The sequence below is a fragment of the Schistocerca americana genome, chromosome X (genome assembly GCF_021461395.2).
Source record: "Schistocerca americana isolate TAMUIC-IGC-003095 chromosome X, iqSchAmer2.1, whole genome shotgun sequence".
NCBI classification, from domain to species: domain Eukaryota; kingdom Metazoa; phylum Arthropoda; class Insecta; order Orthoptera; family Acrididae; genus Schistocerca; species Schistocerca americana.
In genome coordinates this window covers 177,233,188-177,256,753 of record NC_060130.1, presented here as the reverse complement: position 1 = coordinate 177,256,753, position 23,566 = coordinate 177,233,188, and the positions used below count along the sequence as shown (strand labels likewise).

The window sequence follows — 23,566 nt, the reverse complement described above, 5'->3', positions numbered from 1 at the left end:
CCCCACGCCATTACAGAGCCTCCACCAGCTTGAACAGTCCCCTGCTGACATGCAGGGTTCAAGGATTCATAAGGTTGTCTCCATACCCGTGCACGTCCATCCACTCGATACAATTTGAAACGAGACTCGTCCGACCAGGCACCATATTTCCAGTCATCAATCCAATCGGACCCAGGCGAAGCGTAAAGCCTTGTGTCATGCAGTCATCAAGGGTACCCGAGTGGGCCCTCGGCTCCGAAAACCCATATTGATGATGTTTCGTTGAATTGTTCACACGCTGACACTTACTGATGGCCCTGCATTTAAATCAGCTGCAATTTGCGGGATGGTTGCACTTCTGTCACGTTGAAAGATCCTCTTCAGTCTTCATTGGTCCCGTTCTTACAGGATATTTTTCCGGTATCAGCGATGTCGGAGATTTCATGTTTTACCGAATTCCTGATATTTACGATACACTCATAAAATGGTCGTACGGGAAAATCCCCACTTCATCACTACCTCGGAGATGCTGTGTCCTATCGCTCGTGCGCCGACTATAACACCACGTTCAAACTCACTTAAATCTTGATGATCTGCCATTACAGCAATAGTAACCAATCTAACAACTGCGCCAGGCACTTTTTGTCTTATATAGGCGTTGCCGACCGTAGCGCCGTGTTCTGCCTGTTTACATATCTCTGTATTTGAATACGCATGCCTATACGAGTTTCTTTGGCGCTTCAGTGTATAATACAAAGGTACTTTTTTTTCTCTCATAACTGTTCGGCTCAGCAGATACACAGGGAGTTTCATAATTCCTATTACAGGTTTCTTGAGCTTGTAGAAGAGACTTAGTAGATGAAGTTTTCATAAGGGACACATGTTCGGAAATGTACCGCTTGGTAATAAAATAAGTTTGAAGGTCGTATCAAGTTCGAATCTCTCTCTTGGCGGTACGCACACAAACTGAAAAGAAGTTCCTGTTGTGATTATATCGCATGAGCCTACCATTTTTGTGTAAATACAACGAGGGCTGCGAGAAACTGGTACGTTCGCAGCTGGAAGGGTCGATTGTAGTGCTTCACAGACGCGCCTCACTCTCGACCTTTAAGAGGATATCCTTCGTCATATAGAAGAGAACTCGACGATGAGTACTCGAAACGCGATGGATTGCAGTATAGCACACACGTCAGCGTTCATTGTCTCCGCTGTACGCTTACTGTGAAACGGGTGATTCGAAAGTGACGAAGTCTTCAAACTTACTTTACATCCAAACGGTAAATTTCCAGATATGGGTTCCTTAACAAAACTTTGTCTACTAATTTCCCTCCACAACCCCTAGAAGCCTATAACAGGAATTGAGAAACATCCGTAGTTAAAGTATGTTGCTTCATCTTGAATAATACAAAAGAACTTTTGAGGTTTATTCGTATTACTTCAGAAATAACTCTAGAGATTAGAAAACGTAATACGAGGTAACATACAAATCAAGTGATCTTTTTCTCGCAATAAAACCGATCGATCATCTGCCTAGCTATTGCACAAGTGGATGGAACATTATGTGTCACATGTAACTACAATATTATCTCTTCTCAAAAATCTCTGACACCATGACAATATCGTTTTTAAAGCAGAATTCTATTTCCATATCGTATCCACCTAAATTCAATATCAAACAAATTTCTAACATGTCGAGAACGTTGTTAGTAAACGGAATCACATTAACTTCTCGTATAAAATCTTAAAACTTGTGCTAGATATTAATGTCAAATCACCATTTTGACACTGCTCAATTGAGGAACACAACAGCAATCTGACGGCGGTACCATAATACTTTGCTAATCAGTATTGACCGCAGTGTACATCACTACATCACCGGTTTCGAGGAATCGTTATCATCGTCGGATGTCGTCACTAATCATGTGTGACAGGCAACTGGTTTGGAGGGCCCCTGGCACACACGATCTATGATATTAAATCGAAATCGATAATCAAGTGATGTACGTAATGATCGAGACTGACAAATAAGATATTACTGTTTTAAAATCGAAGGGCAGTAGAGCTCTGTCAGATTCTGATTCCAGTTCCATCCTTTTACAGTGAATAAATTATAAGGTAGGGCAAGTAGAAAGAAATATAAGGTTAAGACGTTTTCCGTGCAGAGCGCGATTAACTCTGCTCCACGCCTATAGCTGCGTTTGTCCCGTGTCAATCCTAAACTTACTCTGATCATACTTGGTATCTATATTTGGGAAAAGTAGTTAGTGCTTATACTTTCCGCGGGATACCTTTACTTGCATCTTCCGTTACTGTCGGAAATCATTGTGCCCCATTCCCCACCGAGCGAAGTGGCGCAGTGGTTAGCACACTGGACTCGCATTCGGGAGGACGACGGTTCAATCTCGAGTCCGGCCATCCTGATGTAGGTTTTCCATGATATCCCTAAATCACTCCAGGCAAATTCCGGGATGGTTCCTTTGAAAGGGCACGACCGACGTCCTTCCCCGTCCTTCCCTAATCCGATGAGACCGATGACCTCGCTGTTTGGTATCCCCCCCAAAAAACCCAAAACATTCGCAGTTACTCGTTGTTGACGATTTGTTCAACTCTCTCCTTTCTTCATATTTTCACTGAATAGCACATCATTCCAGGGAAAATTTGTAGGTAAGTTTAGCACAAGCAAAAATGTTCAGCTAAGGAATAGGGACTCATTCTGCAACGAGATCTAAGATTGTTGCAGAATGCCACAGGGCCGTGGTGGAGCTAGGGGAGAAGCAATAGGGTAAACCTAGTGTGGGTCCCTGGCCACTTAGGGATCTGTGGCAATGAACAAGCCGACAGATTGGCCAGGATGGGGGCAATGACTACATCTATTGGACCGGAATCTCTCCTGACAATCACCGATGCTATAATCAAACTAGATCTTCGGAACTGGCTTAGGAAACAGCACGTAGAATATTGTACCAAGGTGCATAAACGAAAACATGGTAAGGTAATGATGCATAAGCCGTGTTTTAAAAGAAGCTCTGTAATCCTGGGATTGAACAGGAAAGAGATTAAACTCATGACTGGACTGATGACCGGCCATGGGGATTTCAAAAAACACCTACACACAATGGGTATAACGGAAGAAGACCCTAAATGTAGGATCTGTGATTAGGATGAAGAAACTGCAGCACACCTAAGATAAAGAATCTTCGGGATAACTAGACCTGAAGAAATTGTGTCTAGCAAAAAACTGGTAAAGGGACTCCTTGCTCTATTTAAGGGCCATAGTTGGCTTTACTAGATATACAGGGAGCGATACCGCACAATAAACTCGGTTTCGGTGAGGGCAGTGGCGGGTTAGACCTAAGCTGTCCTAGCTTCCCTGCCAAAATCAAATCAAATGAGGGACTCCTTATCTGCGCAAGATTTCCAGTATTAGAATCCACGAAAATATTCTACAATCCCCATTTAACTAACTAATGTATTACGTCCTCCAAAATTAACAGCTTATTCGAGTGAAGCAGACAATGTATCCGCGTATTTAAATTGTTAAGTAAGACGTAAAATTTCACTAGTACTGAAAGTTTGTCGTTCTGGTAGCAACAAAAATATGGATTAAGTCGCTTCGCTTCTATAAGCCCGCCCAGTCCTGCAACTTGTACACCCGATCGTGTGCGCACCTATGTTATTTCGAAGGCTATCAGTTGGCACTGACAGCAACGCTGATGGATTCACCTCGGAGAAAATGAAGACCGTTACATCCTTCCAATCTGATACGACGCTGCCGTTCACGACATCCCCGAGATAATTTCTATGTACTGGATTTTACTGCAAGGTTTTCATGACATCAGAAAGCTTATTATAGTGTTCGTCGTCCGAGTACGAACAAATTGCATGCTCTGCTTACTTAATTAACGTCTCGAAGTGAAGCACCACGAATTGAAGGTGTACCGCTGAGCGCGCAGTAATGTCGGAGATTATCAGAGTGTGGAAAATTAAGTAGAGAAGATGCGTCACAGGTATCCTACAGTGCAGCAGACCTATGCAGAAAATACTAATAATACACTACTGGACATTAAAATTGCTACTCCACGAAGATGACGTGCTACAAGCGCGAAATTTAACCGACAAGAAGATGATACTGTGATATGCAAATGATTAGTTTTCAGAGCATTCACACAAGGTTGGCGCCGGTGGCGACACCTACAACGTGCTGACACGAGGAAAGTTTCCAACCGATTTCTCATACATAAACAGCAGTTGACCGGCGTTGCCTGGTGAAACGTTGTTGCGATGCCTCGTGTAAGGAGGAGGAAATGCGTACCATCACGTTTCCGACTTTGATGAAGGTCGGATTGTAGCCTATCGCGATTGCGGTTTATCGTGTCGCCAGATTGCTGCTCACATTGGACGAGATCCAATGACTGTTAGCAGAATATGGAATACGGAACGCCGTGCTGGATCCCAACGGCCTCTTATCACTAGCAGTCGAGATGACGGGCATCTCATCCGCATGGCTGTAACGGATCGTGCAACCACGTATCGATCCCTGAGTCAACAGATGGGGACGTTTGCAAGACAACAACCATCTGCACGAACAGTTCGACGACGTTTGCAGCAGCATGGACTATCAGCTCGGAGACCATGGCTGCGGGTCCCTCGACGCTTCATCACAGGCAGGAGCGCCTACGATGGTGTACTTAACGACGAACCTGTGTGCACGAATGGCAAAATGTCATTTTTTCGGATGAATCCAGGTTCTGTTTACGGCAAAATGATGGTCGCATACGTGTTTGGCGACATCGCGGTGAACGCACGTTGGAAGCGTGTATTCGTCATCGCCATACTGGCGTATCACCCGGCGTGATGGTATGGGGTGCCATTGGTTACACGTCTCGGTCACCTCTTGTTCGCATTGACGTCACTTTGAACAGTGGACGTTACATTTCAGATGTGTTACGACCCGTGGCTCTACCCTTCATTCGATCCCTGTGAAACTATACATTTCAGCAGGATAATGCACGACCGCATGTTGTTGGTCCTGTACGGGCCTTTCTGGATACAGAAAATGTTCAAATGCTGCCCTGACCAACACATTCTTCAGATCTCTCACCAATTGAAAACGTCTGGTGAATGGTGGCCGAGCAACTGGCTCGTCACAGTACGCCAGTCGCTACTCTTGATGAACTGTGGTATCGTGTTGAAGCTGCAAGGGCAACTGTACCTCTACACGCCATCCAAGCTCTGACTCAATGCCCAGGCACACCAAGGCCGTTATTATGACCAGAGGTGGTCGTTCTGGGTACTGATTTCTCAGGATCTATGCACCCAAATTGCGTGAAAATGTAATCACATGTCATTTCTAGTATAATACACTCCTGGAAATGGAAAAAAGAACACATTGACACCGGTGTGTCAGACCCACCATACTTGCTCCGGACACTGCGAGAGGGCTCTACAAGCAATGATCACACGCACGGCACAGCGGACACACCAGGAACCGCGGTGTTGGCCGTCGAATGGCGCTAGCTGCGCAGCATTTGTGCACCGCCGCCGTCAGTGTCAGCCAGTTTGCCGTGGCATACGGAGCTCCATCGCAGTCTTTAACACTGGTAGCATGCCGCGACAGCGTGGACGTGAACCGTATGTGCAGTTGACGGACTTTGAGCGAGGGCGTATAGTGGGCATGCGGGAGGCCGGGTGGACGTACCGCCGAATTGCTCAACACGTGGGGCGTGAGGTCTCCACAGTACATCGATGTTGTCGCCAGTGGTCGGCGGAAGGTGCACGTGCCCGTCGAACTGGGACCGGACCGCAGCGACGCACGGATGCACGCCAAGACCGTAGGATCCTACGCAGTGCCGTAGGGGACCGCACCGCCACTTCCCAGCAAATTAGGGACACTGTTGCTCCTGGGGTATCGGCGAGGACCATTCGCAACCGTCTCCATGAAGCTGGGCTACGGTGCCGCACACCGTTAGGCCGTCTTCCGCTCACGCCCCAACATCGTGCAGCCCGCCTCCAGTGGTGTCGCGACAGGCGTGAATGAAGGGACGAATGGAGACGTGTCGTCTTCAGCGATGAGAGTCGCTTCTGCCTTGGTGCCAATGATGGTCGTATGCGTGTTTGGCGCCGTGCAGGTGAGCGCCACAATCAGGACTGCATACGACCGAGGCACACAGGGCCAACACCCGGCATCATGGTGTGGGGAGCGATCTCCTACACTGGCCGTACACCACTGGTGATCGTCGAGGGGACACTGAATAGTGCACGGTACATCCAAACCGTCATCGAACCCATCGTTCTACCATTCCTAGACCGGCAAGGGAACTTGCTGTTCCAACAGGACAATGCACGTCCGCATGTATCCCGTGCCACCCAACGTGCTCTAGAAGGTGTGAGTCAACTACCCTGGCCAGCAAGATCTCCGGATCTGTCCCCCATTGAGCATGTTTGGGACTGGATGAAGCGTCGTCTCACGCGGTCTGCACGTCCAGCACGAACGCTGGTCCAACTGAGGCGCCAGGTGGAAATGGCATGGCAAGCCGTTCCACAGGACTACATCCAGCATCTCTATGATCGTCTCCATGGGAGAATAGCAGCCTGAATTGCTGCGAAAGGTGGATATACACTGTACTAGTGCCGACATTGTGCATGCTCTGTTGCCTGTGTCTATGTGCCTGTGGTTCTGTCAGTGTGATCATGTGATGTATCTGACCCCAGGAATGTGTCAATAAAGTTTCCCCATCCTGGGACAATGAATTCACAGTGTTCTTATTTCAATTTCCAGGAGTGTATATTTGTCCACTGAATACCCGTTTATCATCTGCATTTCTTGTTGGTGCAGCAATTTTAATGGCCAGTAGTGTAGTACTACGCTATGGCTACCAAAATCGTCACGGAAACCCCGCCACGTTTCGCTCTTGCGACGGAAACTCGGACATTACTTGGAAACAATATAAAATAAGGATCATCCGATCAGATGAGTTTCTTCCATTGCTCCATAGTCCAGATTTTATTGTTTCTGCACCACGATTTCCCGCTACGGGCGTTTGTATCAGTGATGAGTGTTGTTGGAATTTCAGCTCGCTCTTTAATTCCCAGCTGATGGAGCTCCCTTCGCGTTGTTTCGGTACTAATATCGTTCACGAGTGCGACATTCAATTCAGCATCGACATTTGAAGCTGTTGTCCCCTTACATTTAGTTACAATCCTCTTCAATGGCCGTCTGTTACGATCACTCAACGAACACTTTCTTCCGAGTTGTGATTTAGCGGATGATTTTTTCCCGCTTTCTCTGTATGTGGTATAAATCTTCGGTACGATGTCTCTTGAAACACCACATAGTTGAGTCACCTTGGCTACAGAAGCAACCGCCGAATGAACACCAACAATTTGGCCATCCCCGACATAACGCACTCACAACTACACAGAGCACCGTTCTGATGACGTCTTGTCAATATCGCACAGGTGCCGCTCGTGGTCAAATACAACACGCCTGGCTAACATCTGCATTCATGTTCAGGCATGCATTTGTCATGCTGTTTCCATATTTTTGTTCAAACCTTTTACAGTAGCCACACCCACGTTTATAAAAATTTGCAATAATCAGAGTAAGTTCCAGCTATAAGATATACAGGGTGGTCCATTGATAGTGACCGGGCCAAATATCTCACGAAATAAGCTTCAAACGAGAAAACTAAAAAGAACGAAACTCGTCTTGCTTGAAGGGGGAAACCAGATGGCGCTATGGTTGGCCCGCTAGATGGCACTGCCATAGGTCAAACGGATATCAACTGCGTTTTTAAAAATAGGAACCCCCATTTTTATTACATATTCGTATAGTACGTAATGCAATATGAATGTCCTTGTTGGACCACTTTTTTCGCTTTGTGATGGATGGCGCTGTAATAGTCACAAACGTGTAAGTACGTGGTATGACGTAACATTCCGCCAGTGTGGGCGATATTTGCTTCGTGATACATTACCCATGTTAAAGTGGACCGTTTACCAATTGCGGAAAAGATCGATATCGTGTTGATGAATGGCTGTTGTGATCTAAATGCCCAACGGGCGTGTGCTATGTATGCTGCTCGGTATCCTGGACGACATCATCCAAGTGTCCGGACCGTTCGCCGGATAGTTACGTTATTTAAGGAAACAGGAAGTGTTCAGCCACATGCAAAACGTCGCGGCTAATCCGCACATCAGTAGCAGACAAATTGCGCGAAGATCTGGAATCTCAAAAACGTCGGTGTTGAGAATGCTACATCAACATCGATTGCACCCGTACCATATTTCTATGCACCAGGAATTGCATGGCGACGACTTTGAACGTCGTGTACAGTTCTTCCTCTGGGCACAAGAGAAATTACGGGACGATGACAGATTTTTTGCACGCCTTCTATTTAGCGACGAAGCGTCATCCACCAACAGCGGTAACGTAAACCGGCATAATATGCACTATTGGGCAACGGGAAATCCACGATGGCTGCGACAAGTGGAACATCAGCTACCTTGGCGGGTTAATGCATGGTGCGGCATTATGGGAGGAAGGATAATTGGCCCCCATTTTATCGATGGCAATCTAAATCGTGCAATGTATGCTGATTTCCTACGTAATGTTCTATCGATGTTACTACAAGATGTTTCACTGCATGACAGAATGGCGATGTACTTCCAACATGACGGATGTCCGGCAAATAGCTTGCTTGCGGTTGAAGCGGTATTGAATAGCATATCTTATGACAGGTGGATTGGTCGTCGAAGCACCATACCATGGCCCGCACGTTCACCGGATCTGACGTCCCTGGATTTCTTTCTGTGGGGAAAGTTGAAGGATATTTGCTTTCGATGTCCACCGACAACGCCTGACAACATGCGTCAGCGAATTGTCATGTAGTGCGAACATTACGGAAGGCTAACTGCTCGCTGTTGAGAGGAATGTCGTTACACGTATTACCAAATACATTGAGGTTGACGGACATCATTTTGAGCATTTATTGCATTAATGTGGTATTTACAGGTAATCACGCTGTAACAGCATGCGTTCTCAGAAATGAGAAGTTCACAAAGGTACATGTGTCACATTGGAACAACCGAAATAAAATGTTGAAACGTACCTACGTTCTGTATTTTAATTTAAAAAACCTACCTGTTACCAACTGATCGTCTAAAATTGTGAGCCGTATGTTTGTGACTATTACAGCACCATCTATCACAAAGCGAAAAAGTGGTCCAACTGAAACATTCCTATTTCTTTACGTACTACACGAATATGCAATAAAAATGGGGGTTACTATTTAAAAAAACGCAGTTGATACCCGTTTGCCCTATGGCAGCGCCATCTATCGGGCCAACCATAGCGCCACCTGGTTTCTCCCTTCAACCTAGAGAAGTTCCGTTCTTTGTAGTTTTTTCATTTGACGCTTATTTCGTGAGATATTTGACCCGGTCATGATGAAAGGACCACCCTGTATAAACTGCTGGCCATTAAATTTGCAACAGCATGAAGGCGGCATGCAACAAACGTCACATTTCCGTGGATGCTTCGATATGCAGATGTTAGTATTTTCGCAACCGCAGAAGGCAGGGAGGAGTAACGCCTTTTACATTCTGTATACGAGTATAAGGAAAGATTATGTAGTGGTGTTTTCACTCCGAACTCGCATTCGAATATTAGCTGCTTGTGAGAAGATTCTGTCATGCCTTGTGTAAGAAGGGGAGAAGGCTACCAGCACGTGTCGGAACAGTGACAGGATCGTGACTTCTCGAGGCCTTTCGTGCCTTGTCGTGACCTATTGATGATTCAGCGATATCGCTACTCGCGTTGGACGGAATCTCACTAATGTTCAAGCGAGTATGGAATCGATGGATTCAGAAGGGCCATACATAACTCCGTGTGAGATCTCAACGGCTTCAGGAGACTAATGCCCTAGACGACAGACGTGTGAATGATTGATGAATACCCAAATGAGCTCTACCAGTAGGTTTACACGTTTATTGTGTTAGGGCCAGTTTCGTTCGTTGAACATATTCAGGTTGCCGAGTTGTGGTGAAGGTCTTCGACGAACGAAACTGGTCCTAACACATAAATACGTAGTAATACAAGTGAGGTAATTTTCGTTGATCGTCAACATTATTATCAAATATGGTGCTCAATATGATCACCGGCCAGGATAGCCGAGAGCGCTAACGCGCTGCTTCCTGGACTCGGATAGGCACGCCGGCCCCGGATCGAATCCGCCCGGCGGATTAACGTCGACGGCCGGTGTGCCGGCCAACCTGGGTGTGGGTTTTAGGCAGTTTTCCACATCCTACTAGGTGAATCCTGGGCTGGCCCCCCACATCCCGCCTCAGTTACACTACTCTCAGACGTTTGAAACACATTCACACAATTTCACGATTTCCACTAGACGCAGACAGCTGGGGTACACTAATTCCGTCTGGGGGGGTAGGGGGTGGCGGCAGGAAGGGCATCCGGCCACCCCTTCAAATTCACCATGACAAATCCGTACTTGACCCTGCGCACAATGCGGGATAAAGGCAGTAGCGAAAGAAAGAAAGGTGCTCATAATGATCAAGTTTATTATAAGGTCAGACCTTTTGTTCGGTCGAGCGTGAAGGTTCTCACAGCTTGTTACGTACCGTGAGTTACGAGATGAGCTTATTTGTAGAAAGGTAAGTACCCACACTGTTGGCGCGCACCTCTCTGCTGCTGCTTCAAGGAAAGGCGCAACAGTGGCCGCCGTGTTGAGAATTCTAACAAGGGAACCTCCCCATCGCACTCCCCTCAGATTTAGTTATAAGTTGGCATAGTGGATAGGCCTTGAAAAACTGAACACAGATCAATAGAGAACACAAGAAGAAGTTGTGTGGAACTATGAAAGAAATAAGCAAAATATGCTAACTGAGTAGTCCATGCATAAGATAGGCAAAATCTAGGAGGCCATGTGCTCCGGAGCGCCGCGGTCCTGTGGTTAGCGTGAGCAACTGCGGAACGAGAGGTCCTTAGTTCAAGTCTTCTCTCGAGTGAAAAAGTTTACTTTCTTTATTTTTGCAAAGTTTTGATCTGTCCATTCGTTCATTGACGTCTCTGTTCACTGCAATAAGTTTAGTGTCTGTGTTTTGCGACTGCACCGCAAAACCGTGCGATTAGTAGCCGAAAGGACGGGCCTCTCCAATAGGAACCGAAAACATTTGATTGCAAGCTCGTAGATCAACCGATTCCTCCACAGGAAAACACGTCTGATATATTCTATACGACACAGGTGACAGCATATGCGTCACATGACAGGAATATGTTGTCGACCTACCTAACTTGTACCCTTGGCGAATGGGTAAAAAGATTCTTCTACCTTGCCCGATTTAGATTTTCTTGTGGATGTGGTAATCACTACCAAAAAGTGATGAAAACATAAGAGTCTGCCACATAAACTGCAACAAATGAATGCAACAGTTTCACAGTCGCAGTTTTCCCTGTGCTCTGTCAAAACATAAGTTTTTGAATTTTTCAAATTTTTCCGTGTGTAGACCGTCAAATCCTGCATATGTCCAAGCAAATCTGAACATGTCCCGGAATTTTGGAGAGCGAAGTTGATTATGTGTGAGTGCCTGAACTTTGATAATAGTCTGAAAATAAAAAATTAAACTTTTTACTCGAGGGAAGACTTGAACCAAGGACCCCTCGTTTCGCGACTGCACACGCTAACCACGGGACCACGGCGCTCGTACGTTCATACTCACCTTGATGTTACCTATCTTCCACATGGACTACTCGTTTCGTATATTTTGCTCATTTTTTCATAATTCCACCCAACTTCTTCCTGTTTTCTCGATTGATCTGTGTTCAGTTTTTCAAGGCCTATCCACTGTACCAACTTATAACTAAATCTGAGGGGGGTGCGATGGGGAGGTTCCCTTGTAAGTGTAACCACGACATATGAAGCACCATGGATTATTAGCGTGGCGGCCGTTGTTACGGTTTCCCTTGCAACCTCAGACAGAGGCGCACCAACAATGCAATAGTGTATTTTGTTAATGAATGTTGATTTGATCACGGCGACTGTACGATATGAACAGAAGTGTACTTCATAACAATGAAGTTGAGTAGTAAGTAAACGACATGTCACCTGTTACTAAAATATTTCGCGCGTTACAGCACAGAGCAACAGTTAGCGATAAACATTGTTCTTGCACCGCACACCAGAGCGACTCCCTTCGCGCGGCAGACAACTTTTGAGAAGAATCGGGCCAGCCGGAGTGGCCGAGCGGTTAAAGGCGCTACAGTCTGGAACCGCACGACCGCTACGGTCGCAGGTTCGAATCCTGCCTCGGGCATGGAGGTGTGTGATGTCCTTAGTTTGGTTAGGTTTAAGTAGTTCTAAGTTCTAGGGGACTGACGACCTCAGACGTTAAGTCCCTTACTGCTCAGAGCTATCTGAACTATTTTTTCGCACTACAACTCCAGTGATTTGCTGCCACGACGCGTGCGCTAAACAAACTGCTAATAAAATGAACATTGACAGTATTTTTTAAACCAGTTTTGAGAGGATGCACAGGTTATCAGCAATGTGTTGTTCACTTGAGAAATATTTTTGTTTATACACAGTGATGATAATGGGTCAAATGGTTCAAATTGCTCTGAGCACTATGGGACTTAACATCTATGGTCATCAGTCCCCTAGAACTTAGAACTACTTAAACCTAACTAACCTAAGGACAGCACACAACACCCAGCCATCACGAGGCAGAGAAAATCCCTGACCCCGCCGGAAATCGAACCCGGGAACCCGGGCGTGGGAAGCGAGAACGCTACCGCACGACCACGAGATGCGGGCAGTGATGATAATACACAGACATTTAACACTTTTTACCACTACTAATGAGATATACAGACTCTTAGGATGAGTAATTGTGTTTTCTGGAAAGAAGAATAATAGGTATTTTGCTGTAAGAAGTTTTTCAGGATCTATTTTGAGGTAGCAATGCTACTGTAATATTTACGATTATAGGTATAAAGTGTTGTTTACGTGGGAATAAGTGTACGAAAACAGAGCAGGGAATTGTTATTTGAAGGATATATTGAGAGGAAGACAGCGAATATGATTAATGCTGTAACAAGATAATGGAATTTATGTTTTTGAGGTACGCGAGATGACAATTACGACATTTATGATGCATTCTGTAATAGAATGAGGCAGTTATTATGATGATTAATGGAGAGAAAGAGTCAGTGAGTATTTGTTAGGGTATAGGGACCCCGGTGCTTGTTATAATCAATTTTATGCCATGTGGATGCGTTTCGTATTTATAAGCGTAAAAGCTAAGTTTTTTGGAAAAATTTGGCTGGATGACAATAGCTAATGGAGGCAACGTGACTTAAGACAACACAGCTATTTCCTTGATGTGGAGTTTATAATTATCACAGAATATATTTTTGCAAAGATGTGGCTCAGCATTGATTGCTACTCTTTACTATGGCACACTTCAACAAAATGAATTCTGTCCAACTAATCTGCCTTTTCTCTGTCAAACAGTTCTTTACATAAGTATGAAACCTATTTTTCCCAAGCCCGTCGTCTAAAAATTTTATCTTTATGCAGTTCCGACGCAATATTCCAATATGCTTGCCGTTTTTCGTCAGTTAGTAGCTTGATGTCGATTTTCTCGATTTCGGTTTCACTCATTTTTGCAACGTACAGCAGAGAGAAGTAACAGAAATACATAGAAAATACGCGAGTACGGTAACGTGTGATCAACTGAGCAGCATACGGGCGTCCTGTATCTTTCTAACTGCGCGTCAACGCGCGTTCGCACATGTCTAGAGGTTTTTTCCAAGAAAGCGGCATTAACGCGAGCTCATATGATCTGTTGTAGATGTCTAAACGCACAGTATGAAGAGGCGCGTCTTATTTTCGTCATGTGAACTTAGCCTGACTGAAAGCACCGCCATCGCACCAGAACGCCAGCTGAAGGAGAGCAGTCCAGGAAGCTGCGCCTCTGTCGCTTTCTCGCAGCGTCTTTCACACGAGACAGTTCATCTGGCGCGTTACCTAATGTACCCCTGACGAAACAACTTATTTGGACTGCTAACACATTTTCGCAACGGGCTAGACGTGTGAACAACTTCCACTAACAAGAAGCGTTTCACGACCAGTTCCGCCATACGCGTTAGTAAACGACAAGAGAGAGGCTCGGCATTCCACGGCCGGCACCGAAGCTTTAAGGGTTTTACCTTTTTTTCTGTTTACGTCGGTCCTACGTCGCATCAGCACGTCGGGTGCCTTTTGCTTTCTACAGCGCCACGAAGTACGGGATAATCAATTCATGTTAACATCCCATCCTTCAGGTTTAACCTCATTAGTTGGGTTAACTGTTGTTTCGTGACATAAACAGAAAGGAAATAAGCGATCTAGAAATGTCGAAATTCACGGATTCTTATAAATGGCTCAAATGGCTCTGAGCACTATGGGACTCAACATCTTAGGTCATAAGTCCCCTAGAACTTAGAACTACTTAAACCTAACTAACCTAAGGACATCACACACACCCATGCCCGAGGCAGGATTCGAACCTGCGACCGTAGCAGTCCCGCGGTTCCGGACTGCAGCGGCAGAACCGCTAGACAACCGCGGCCGGCGATTCTTATAAATAATCCTTCATTAGTCAAGATCGCAAAAATTATTTGTAATCATGTTTAAGAATTTGGTCTCAAACATATAGTCATCTTCAGACCAGGTATTTTATAGAAAATTGCCCGTGAGGAAGAGTAGTGTGACATAACAATAGGTTACGCAAATATGACAAACGGTGCTGTGTCTAATCACCAGGCCGGCAGTAAACTATACAGGGTGGTCCTTTGATCGTGACCGGGTACGAAATAAACGTCACATGCCCACTATACGCCCTCGCTCAAAGTCCGTCAACTGCACATACGGTTCACGTCCACGCTGTCGCGGCATGCTACCAGTGTTAAAGACTGCGATGGAGCTCCGTATGCCACGGCAAACTGGCTGACACTGACGGCGGCGGTGCACAAATGCTGCGCAGCTAGCGCCATTCGACGGCCAACACCGCGGTTCCTGGTGTGTCCGCTGTGCCGTGCGTGTGATCATTGCTTGTACAGCCCTCTTGCAGTGTCCGGAGCAAGTATGGTGGGTCTGACACACCGGTGTCAATGTGTTCTTTTCTCCATTTCCAGGAGTGTATTTGAAAGTGGTGTTATGGATACATCAGTTAAGTTTGTTCAGACAATTTACTTCGATAGGTGTCTGTAATGCTCGAACTTACATCAGCACAACAACGACCACAGCCGTGCTCGTGTGTCGGAACATTTCTGGTTGTTTTATAATTCAAGGAAATAAAAAACACGTCGTCAGTACGTTTCAGGCAAGACAGAGAATAAGTTCCGGCAAAGATGTGATTATAGCACGGTATTCGTATCAGTTACATCAACATTACTAGGTCCCCCACAAACCCACTCAGCCAATTGGTTCTTTGATAGAATGAAGGCATGGTCGTACCACATACAGTAACATGAAGCCAAATAAAATACCGTAATGATAAAAGAAATTTTTGCATTAATGATTGTGTCAGTTTGTTTTCACATCGCATTAATGGCTATCCTACACAGGCAAGAGCTATAGATCTCGTTCAGGAACTTGTTCCCGTGAAGTGGAGCATTAGCTCGCCAGACTGTGCAGTAAATTAGATCTAATCTAGCCGCCGGTGAACGACCGTTGGTCCAAGGCACCCAACAGGTAAGTTACGTTCTCCACTGCGATTTGGCTGATTGCCGGTCTGGTTAAATTTTACAGCGTTAGCCAAGCTGTATGCAATATTGCCCTCTCCTCATAAGGTAAGAGGAAGAAGCATCATGAAGCTCATACTGTCACATAAGGAAACGTATAATACCTTGGCGGGCACATGTTCTTCAGAAACAATGGCACAGTTTCGAATTACTAAAGACTGTAAGAAAATCTTTTCCTTCTTCAATAACTGACCTGCCCCCCCCCCCCCCCCCCCTGTGTCCACATCTCCTCTTACGACTTAAAACAGTTCTTGGTGTTAGTCTTAAAGGCTGCAGCTTTCCTTTATTTACTTTCCCGGAGGACTACAGGGTCATCTGTATGGGATCAAAGTATTTCATAATTGTAAATGTCAGTTTGAAATAACTGACAGCCAAACAGATAAAATCTATCTAAGCAGCGCTGACCGTGTGTGAGGACTATCAAATTTCTGGTGTGCGCAATTCAGAATGAACCTTAAAAGAGCGTTAGCTGTGTCTGCTGCGCTCAGAAATTGACAATGGTTAGTCGCTTGTTACACAAGAAGGCTCATATTAACAACCTACACGCGCCATTGTTCAGCGTCTGGAACGCGGTTCCATTGTTCTCGCGCTATCTCAATAGCCTGTTATTTTACAGCGATCCTGGTGGAGATAACTGTCTTGGGAATTTAGCTCCCCAAACGGGCTACTCCGACTTCGCGATGCCGCCGCTTCGTTCCCCCTCATTAGTTTTCAAGCGAGCATTTAATTCCCTCTCTTGTTGTTTTTGCGCTTTCCTGTTATAAGACGTAGCAATGTCTTGCAACCAGATAAAAAGAAAGCTGAGCATCACATTACGACATTTATAATCTGGTCGAGGAGAGAGTAACAGTAAATGTGGAACGCACCATTATACAAATGGTTCATATTTGGAAGAGAGATGAACGCCAAAGGTACGTACGTGGGTTCGAGAACCAGTCACGAGTATTCAGCTCAGTGGATAAATCACGATGAGGAACAAATTTCATTGAATTGGCAATTTCATCCGTCTTAAGCGTTTAACACTAGAATAACGGAAAATTTGATGCCATTATAACAGCAGTAAGGGGCAGTTTGAACCATAATGAAATTTGCAAAACTCCACAACATAGTTAAAGAAAAACCTATATTTTTCCATGCATTTCAATCAAAATTTTACGTCAAAGCTGTAGCTTAGGATGCAAAATGTTGCATATCTACCCAGAAATGCGACCTATTTCTAATTGTTCCTAACATTTCCTCGTTTGTTTCACTCGTTTGTTTCTAAATATTGAACTCATAAGTTGAGAAGGTACCTTCTTGGAGACATTTTCGGCGGAGGGCTTTCTATATTTCTTTCAGATGTCGGTGATGTTGTTTCCTTTGTACCTTCCAATTTGACACTTCTTTCGTTTTTATGCTTCCATACCTTAACTGGTAAAAACAAAGCCCTGATAGGATCACTTTCTTGTCTGTCTGTATGTCCGACTGTTATGTCCACTTTTTCTCAGAAATGGACAGGGGTATCAAGCTGAAATTTATGGTCTACAGTTCCTCGGCGGCGTGACAACTTTAAGCTTCTAGATCAACGCAGTCAAAAGATACGGCCATTTATGTCGCATATTCCAGTACTCGCAAACTCACTCTGATAGAGATCTTCCCATTGACCTAGAGTCATGTAATTAGACAAGAAGCAAGGTTTCACGATACAAGGAAAAGGAAAATTAGATAACCATTAATTTTTAATTGTATTGTATTGTATTGTATTGTATGTTAACCTGGGGCCTAGAAACGACGGAGAGGCTCCGTCCCCGCCGCAGCCGCAGTGGTCCACAACCCCACGACGACTACCGCAGTCCACTTCACCCATCCGCCGCTCCACACCGAACCACTTTTTCATGGTTATTGTGCGAGTCGGCCCCCGATGGACCCTCCCCCCCTCCTCCCCCGCCCCTCCCCAGGGAACGCCTCACACCAGACGAGTGTAACCCCTATGTTTGCGTGGTAGAGTAATGGTGGTATAGGCGTACGTGGAGAACTTGTTTGAGCAGCAATCGCCGACATACTGTAGCCGAGGCGGAATAAGGGGAACCAGCCCGCATTCGCCGAGGCAGATGGAAAACCTCCTAAAAACCATGCACAGATTGGCCAGCTCACCGGACCTCGACACAAGTCCGCCGGGCGGATTCGTGCCGGGGACCAGGCGCTCCTTCCCAATCCTGTTAGACCGCACGGCTAACTGGGCGGACCCTAATTTATAATTACTATATATATATTTTTGCTATTTGTTGTTCGTCTGTCTGTCTGTCCAATTGTTAAGACCCCTTTTTCTCAGGAACGGGTAGAGGTCTCAACTTGAAATTTATAATAAATACTATAGAAAGTAAGAGTTCCTGGTTTCTTTTCTTCTCCTTCGCTCACTGGCACTTCAAGATAACAGTCTGCTGAGAATAATGACTCTTCTACTCTTTTTTCCTTGGTACACTGCCAACGTATAATCTGGCTTATATGACCTTTTCAAGACAATGATGGAATGTATTTTAGAATTGAAACCTCCTGGCAGATTAAAACTGTGTGCCGAACTCGGGAGCTTGCTCTGAGCACTATGGGACTCAACATCTTAGGTCGTAAGTCCCCTAGAACTTAGAACTACTTAAACCTAACTAACCTAAGGACATCACACACATCCATGCCCGAGGCAGGATTCGAACCTGCGACCGTAGCAGTCTCGCGGTTCCGGACTGCAGCGCCAGAACCGCTAGACCACCGCGGCCGGCAATCGCGGACAAGTGCTCTACCAACTGAGCTACCCAAGCACGACTCAGGCCTCGTCCTCACAGCTTTACTTCTGCCGGTACCTCGTCTCCTACCTTCCAAACTTTACAGAAGCTCTCCTGTGAACCTTGCAGAACTAGCACTCTTGAAAGAAAGGATATTACGGAGACATGGCTTAGCCACAGCCTGGGGTATGTTTCCAGAATGAGATTTCCACTCTGCAGCGGAGTGTGCGCTGATATGAAACTTCCTGGCACATTAAAACTGTGTGCCAGATCCAAGACTCGAACTCGCGACCTTGCCTTCCGCGGGCAAGTGGTCTACCAACTGAGCTACCCAAGCACGACTCACGCCCCGTCCTCACAGGTAGGAGACGAGGTACTGGCAGAAGTATAGCTGTGAGGCCGGTGGGTGAGCCGTGATTGGGTAGCTCAGTTATGCCGGCACGGTAGCTCAGCGTGTTCGGTCAGAGGGTTTAGCTACCCTCTGTAATAAAAAATTAAGTAAACGGATCAACGAACAACCTGAACGAGTGTCATCGGACGTCCGCTACGAACAAATTCAACGAACAATATAGAACAAAATGAGATTAAAAAAAGAAATAATAATACAAAAAAAAGTTGGTAGAGCACTTGCCCGCGAAAGGCAAGGTCCCGAGTTCGAGTCTCGGTCCGGCACACAGTTTTAATCTGCCAGGAAGTTTCATATCAGCACACACTCTGCTGCAGAGTGGAAATCTCATTCTATTTTAGAATTCTTCTTCATCTCCCAGCTAGCGATTCCTCGGCGGATCTTGTTCATTGTCCCCACTAACGACGTTTTCATCTCACGAAGTTTCTTGCCAAGTTGAATGGATGTGATGAAGTAGGCTGTTGTCACGCCCCTTCCTTGGATTATAAGTCGCTCCATGAGGTGAAGAACGATATATTCTGCCCGGTTGTCTGGTCGGCCTTCCTCTTTACCAAGATATGGGAAGGCATTACAAATGTACTTGAATGCCAAGCCTGCAGATATCCAAAACCTGAGACAATGTTTGTCATATTTGTTTGGCATACTGGGTAAACCCGCACTTTGGAAGTTACTGCCTATAACTTGTAATATTTTCGCAAGGGCGATAACATCGGAGGCAGTTATGCACGAACTTGTTCCGCGCTTCAGAAATAAGAGTGAACACGTCAGGAGGGATGCGCTAAGCTCGGGACGACTTCTCGTTGGAGGAATTTTATAAGATTGTGGAAAATGCGTGTTGTCATTTTATCCGTGATGAAATTAAGGCCCCAAAAACGCGACTAAAAATCGTTCAAAGGAACACCTTTAGCCCAAAAAGCGCGTCTGGCATACACGATACCATTCATTGCCCCAGCTCCTCTAGCGATACGGTCTAAGTGGGGTTTTTTTATTCCATTACTACCATTTCATTCTGTGTACTTTTTATGATATGCTGTATCGATTCATCAAAAAGAAGTCGGAAGGCACTGATGACGGAACGATCCTCTCAGTGGCCGGAATGTACATTGGGTCCCCCCACGTCCTACAGGAAGTTCAAAGCAACCCTTCTTCCAGATGACGGCGCGTTAGCGACGTTCCATTCCGTTGCGTCTCTAGCTGCCATTTTTCACTGCTGTGCCAGTTGACTCTGAGACCGTTGTGAAAAGAAATGAGAATGGGGGACATTTAACAATGGAAACTCCTCCTTAGTTAGTTACATGTTTCATATGCCGGTTTAACGATTCTTTTATTGAAATGATGTGGAAAGAGTCAGTGTACAGGATATGTATGCACCAACAGACAGGTAATTTTTTTTTTTACACACACGCAACTACGCAACTATACTCTTCAACAAGCGGTTCTTTTTTCTAGTTTGTTTGTTAAATAGAAATTCGTCTATGAAACAGTGGGAGCTGTCCGAGAGAACTGATTTTAGGTTATTTCTAAAATTTGGTTTGCTATATGTCAGATATATTATTTTATTGCGCAAATCATCAAGGACTTTTTTTCCAGCATATTGAACTACTTTCCGAGTCAATGAAAGATTTAATAATGAGTTATAAAAGTCATTTTCACCTCTAGTGTTGTGGGTATGAACATCCATGTTCTTCTTAAATTTTGATGGATTGTTTACGACGAATTTCATTAGCGAATATATGTATTGTGACGGCGCAGTTAAAACGCTCAGCTCCTTGAAGAGAGAGCTCCATGACGTCCGCGGGTGATCACCACATATTATTCTCACTCCTCGCTTTTGTACAATCAATACTTTCTAAGAGGTGAGTTACCCTAGACAGTTTTCTCATAAGGCGTTGTTGAGTGGAAATGTGCAACATATGTTGGGAGGTTAATTTGTTTATTTCCGAGATTAACAATTACACGAAGAGCAAAAGTATTTGAACTTAAATTTTCAGAATCTCAGTAATGTAATTCTTCCAGTTCAAGTTTTCATCACTATGTACATCCAAAAAAAAAAAAAAAAAAAAAAAAAAAAAAAAAAAAAAAAAAAAAATTGGCTCTGAGCACTATGCAACTTAATTTCTGAGGTCATCAGTCGCCTAGAACTTAGAACTAATTAAACCTAACTAACCTAGGGACATCACACACATCCATGCCCGAGGCAGGATTCGAACCTGGGACCGTAGCGGTCGCTCGGCTCGAGACTGTAGCGCCTAAAACCGCACGGCCACTCCGGCCGGCGTACATCGAAAAATTTAGAACATTCTACCCTATTCACTGACTGCTGCTCATCTGCTACATAAATTGTTGGTGACTATTTGTTCTACAGAACTGAATATGGTGTGTTTTAAAACTTAGGGAAAGTCTATTTCTGAGAACCACCTACTAATTCTTTGGAAAACATCATTTATAATCTCTTCCGTTGCTTTCTCTCTAATGAGATTTGCACTGAGGTGACAAAAATCATGGGATAGCGATATGCACATACAAGGTTATTACAAATGATCGAAGCGAATTCACAGCTCTACAATAACTTTATTATTTGAGATATTTTCACAATGCTTTGCACACACATACAAAAACTCAAAAAGTTTTTTTAGGCATTCACAGATGTTCGATATGTGCCCCTTTAGTGATTCGGCAGACATCAAGCCGATAATCAAGTTCCTCCCACACTCGGCGCAGCATGTCCCCATCAATGAGTTCGAAAGCATCGTTGATGCGAGCTCGCAGTTCTGGCACGTTTCTTGGTAGAGGAGGTTTAAACACTGAATCTTTCACATAACCCCACAGAAAGAAATCGCATGGGGTTAAGTCGGGAGAGCGTGGAGGCCATGACATGAATTGCTGATCATGATCTCCACCACGACCGATCCATCGGTTTTCCAATCTCCTGTTTAAGAAATGCCGAACATCGTGATGGAAGTGCGGTGGAGCACCATCCTGTTGAAAGATGAAGTCGGCGCTGTCGGTCTCCAGTTGTGGCATGAGCCAATTTTCCAGCATGTCCAGATACACGTGTCCTGTAACGTTTTTTTTCGCAGAAGAAAAAGGGGCCGTAAACTTTAAACCGTGAGGCATCCAGAAGCTTTAAACTGCGCATACCATCGCCGAATGGAGTTAGCAGTTGGTGGATCTTTGTTGAACTTCGTCCTGAAGTGTCGTTGCACTGTTTTGACTGATTGATGTGAGTGCATTCCAAGCACTACATACGCTTTCTCGGCTCCTGTCGCCATTTTGTCTCACTGCGCTCTCGAGCGCTCTGGCGGCAGAAACCTGAAGTGCGGCTTCAGCCGAACGAAACTTTATGAGTTTTTCTACGTATCTGTAGTGTGTCGTGACCATATGTCAATGAATGGAGCTACAGTGAATTTATGAAATCGCTTCAAACATTTGTAATAGCCCTGTATATAGATAACGATTTTATCGCGTATACAAGGTACAAAAGGACAGTCCTTTCTCGGAGCTCAGGTGATCCATGTAAAAAGGCTTCCGACGTGGTTATGGACGCACGACGGGAATAAACAGACTTTGAACGCTGAATGTGAGTTGAATGCATGGGACATTCCACTGCGGAGATCGTTAAGGAATTCAATATTCCGAGCTCCACAGTGTCAACAGTGTGCCGAGAACACCACATTTCAGGCATTACCTCTCACCACGGACAACGCAGTGGCCGACGGCCTTCACTTAACGACCGAGGGCAGCGGCGTTTGTGTGGAGTTGTCAGTGCTAACAGACAAGCTATACTGACCGAAATAACCGCAGAAATCAATGTGGAACGTACGACGAACGTATCCGTTCGGACAGTGCGGCGAAATCTGGCGTTAGTGGGCTATGGTTGCAGACGGCCGACGTAAGTGCTTTTGTTAACAGCACGGCACCTCTTGCAGCCCCTCTCCTGGGCTCGTCACCATATCGATTGGACCCTAGACGACTGGAGAACTGTGGCGTGGTCAGAAGAGTCCCGATTTCGATTGGTAAGAGCTGATGCTAGATTCAAATGGTTCAAATGGCTCTGAGCACTATGGGACGTAACTTCTGAGGTCCCGTAGAACTTAGAACTACTTAAACCTAACTAACCTAAGGACATCACAAACATCCATGCCCGAGGCAGGATTCGAACCTGCGACCGTAGTGGTCTTGCGGTTCCAGACTGCAGCGCCTTTAACCGCACGGCCACTTCGGCCGGCGCTGATGCTAGGGTTCGTGAGTGGCGCAGACCTCACGAAGCCATGGACACAAGTTGTTAACAAGGCACTCTGCAAGTGCCGCGCAGGATTAGCCAAGCGGTCTAGGGCGCTGCAGTCATGGACTGTGCGGTTGGTCCCGGCGGAGGTTAGAGTGCTCCCTCGGACATGGATGTGTGTGTTTGTCCTTAGGATAATTTAGGTTAAGTAGTGTGTAAGCTTAGAGACTGATGACCTTAGCAGTTAAGTCCCATAAGATTTCACACATGTTTTTGAACACTCTGCGAGTCGGTGGTGGTTCCATAATGGTGTGGGTTGTGTTTACACGGAATTAACTGTGTCCTCTGGTCCCATTGAACCGATAATTGATTGGAAATGATTATGTTCGGCTTCTTGGAGC

General features: G+C 45.4%; 1 protein-coding gene and 1 non-coding gene across 2 annotated transcripts in view; both read right to left on the bottom strand.

Annotated features, from left to right (window-relative positions):
* LOC124555893 overlaps positions 1-23,566 on the bottom strand; it is a 354,617-nt gene that overhangs the window by 239,456 nt on the left and 91,595 nt on the right. The gene's annotated exons all lie outside the window — the stretch shown is intronic.
* Trnar-gcg lies at positions 18,445-18,570 on the bottom strand. The gene is made up of 2 exons: positions 18,534-18,570; positions 18,445-18,487 (listed from the first exon to the last, which is right to left on the bottom strand). It is a non-coding gene; the product is annotated as a tRNA-Arg (tRNA).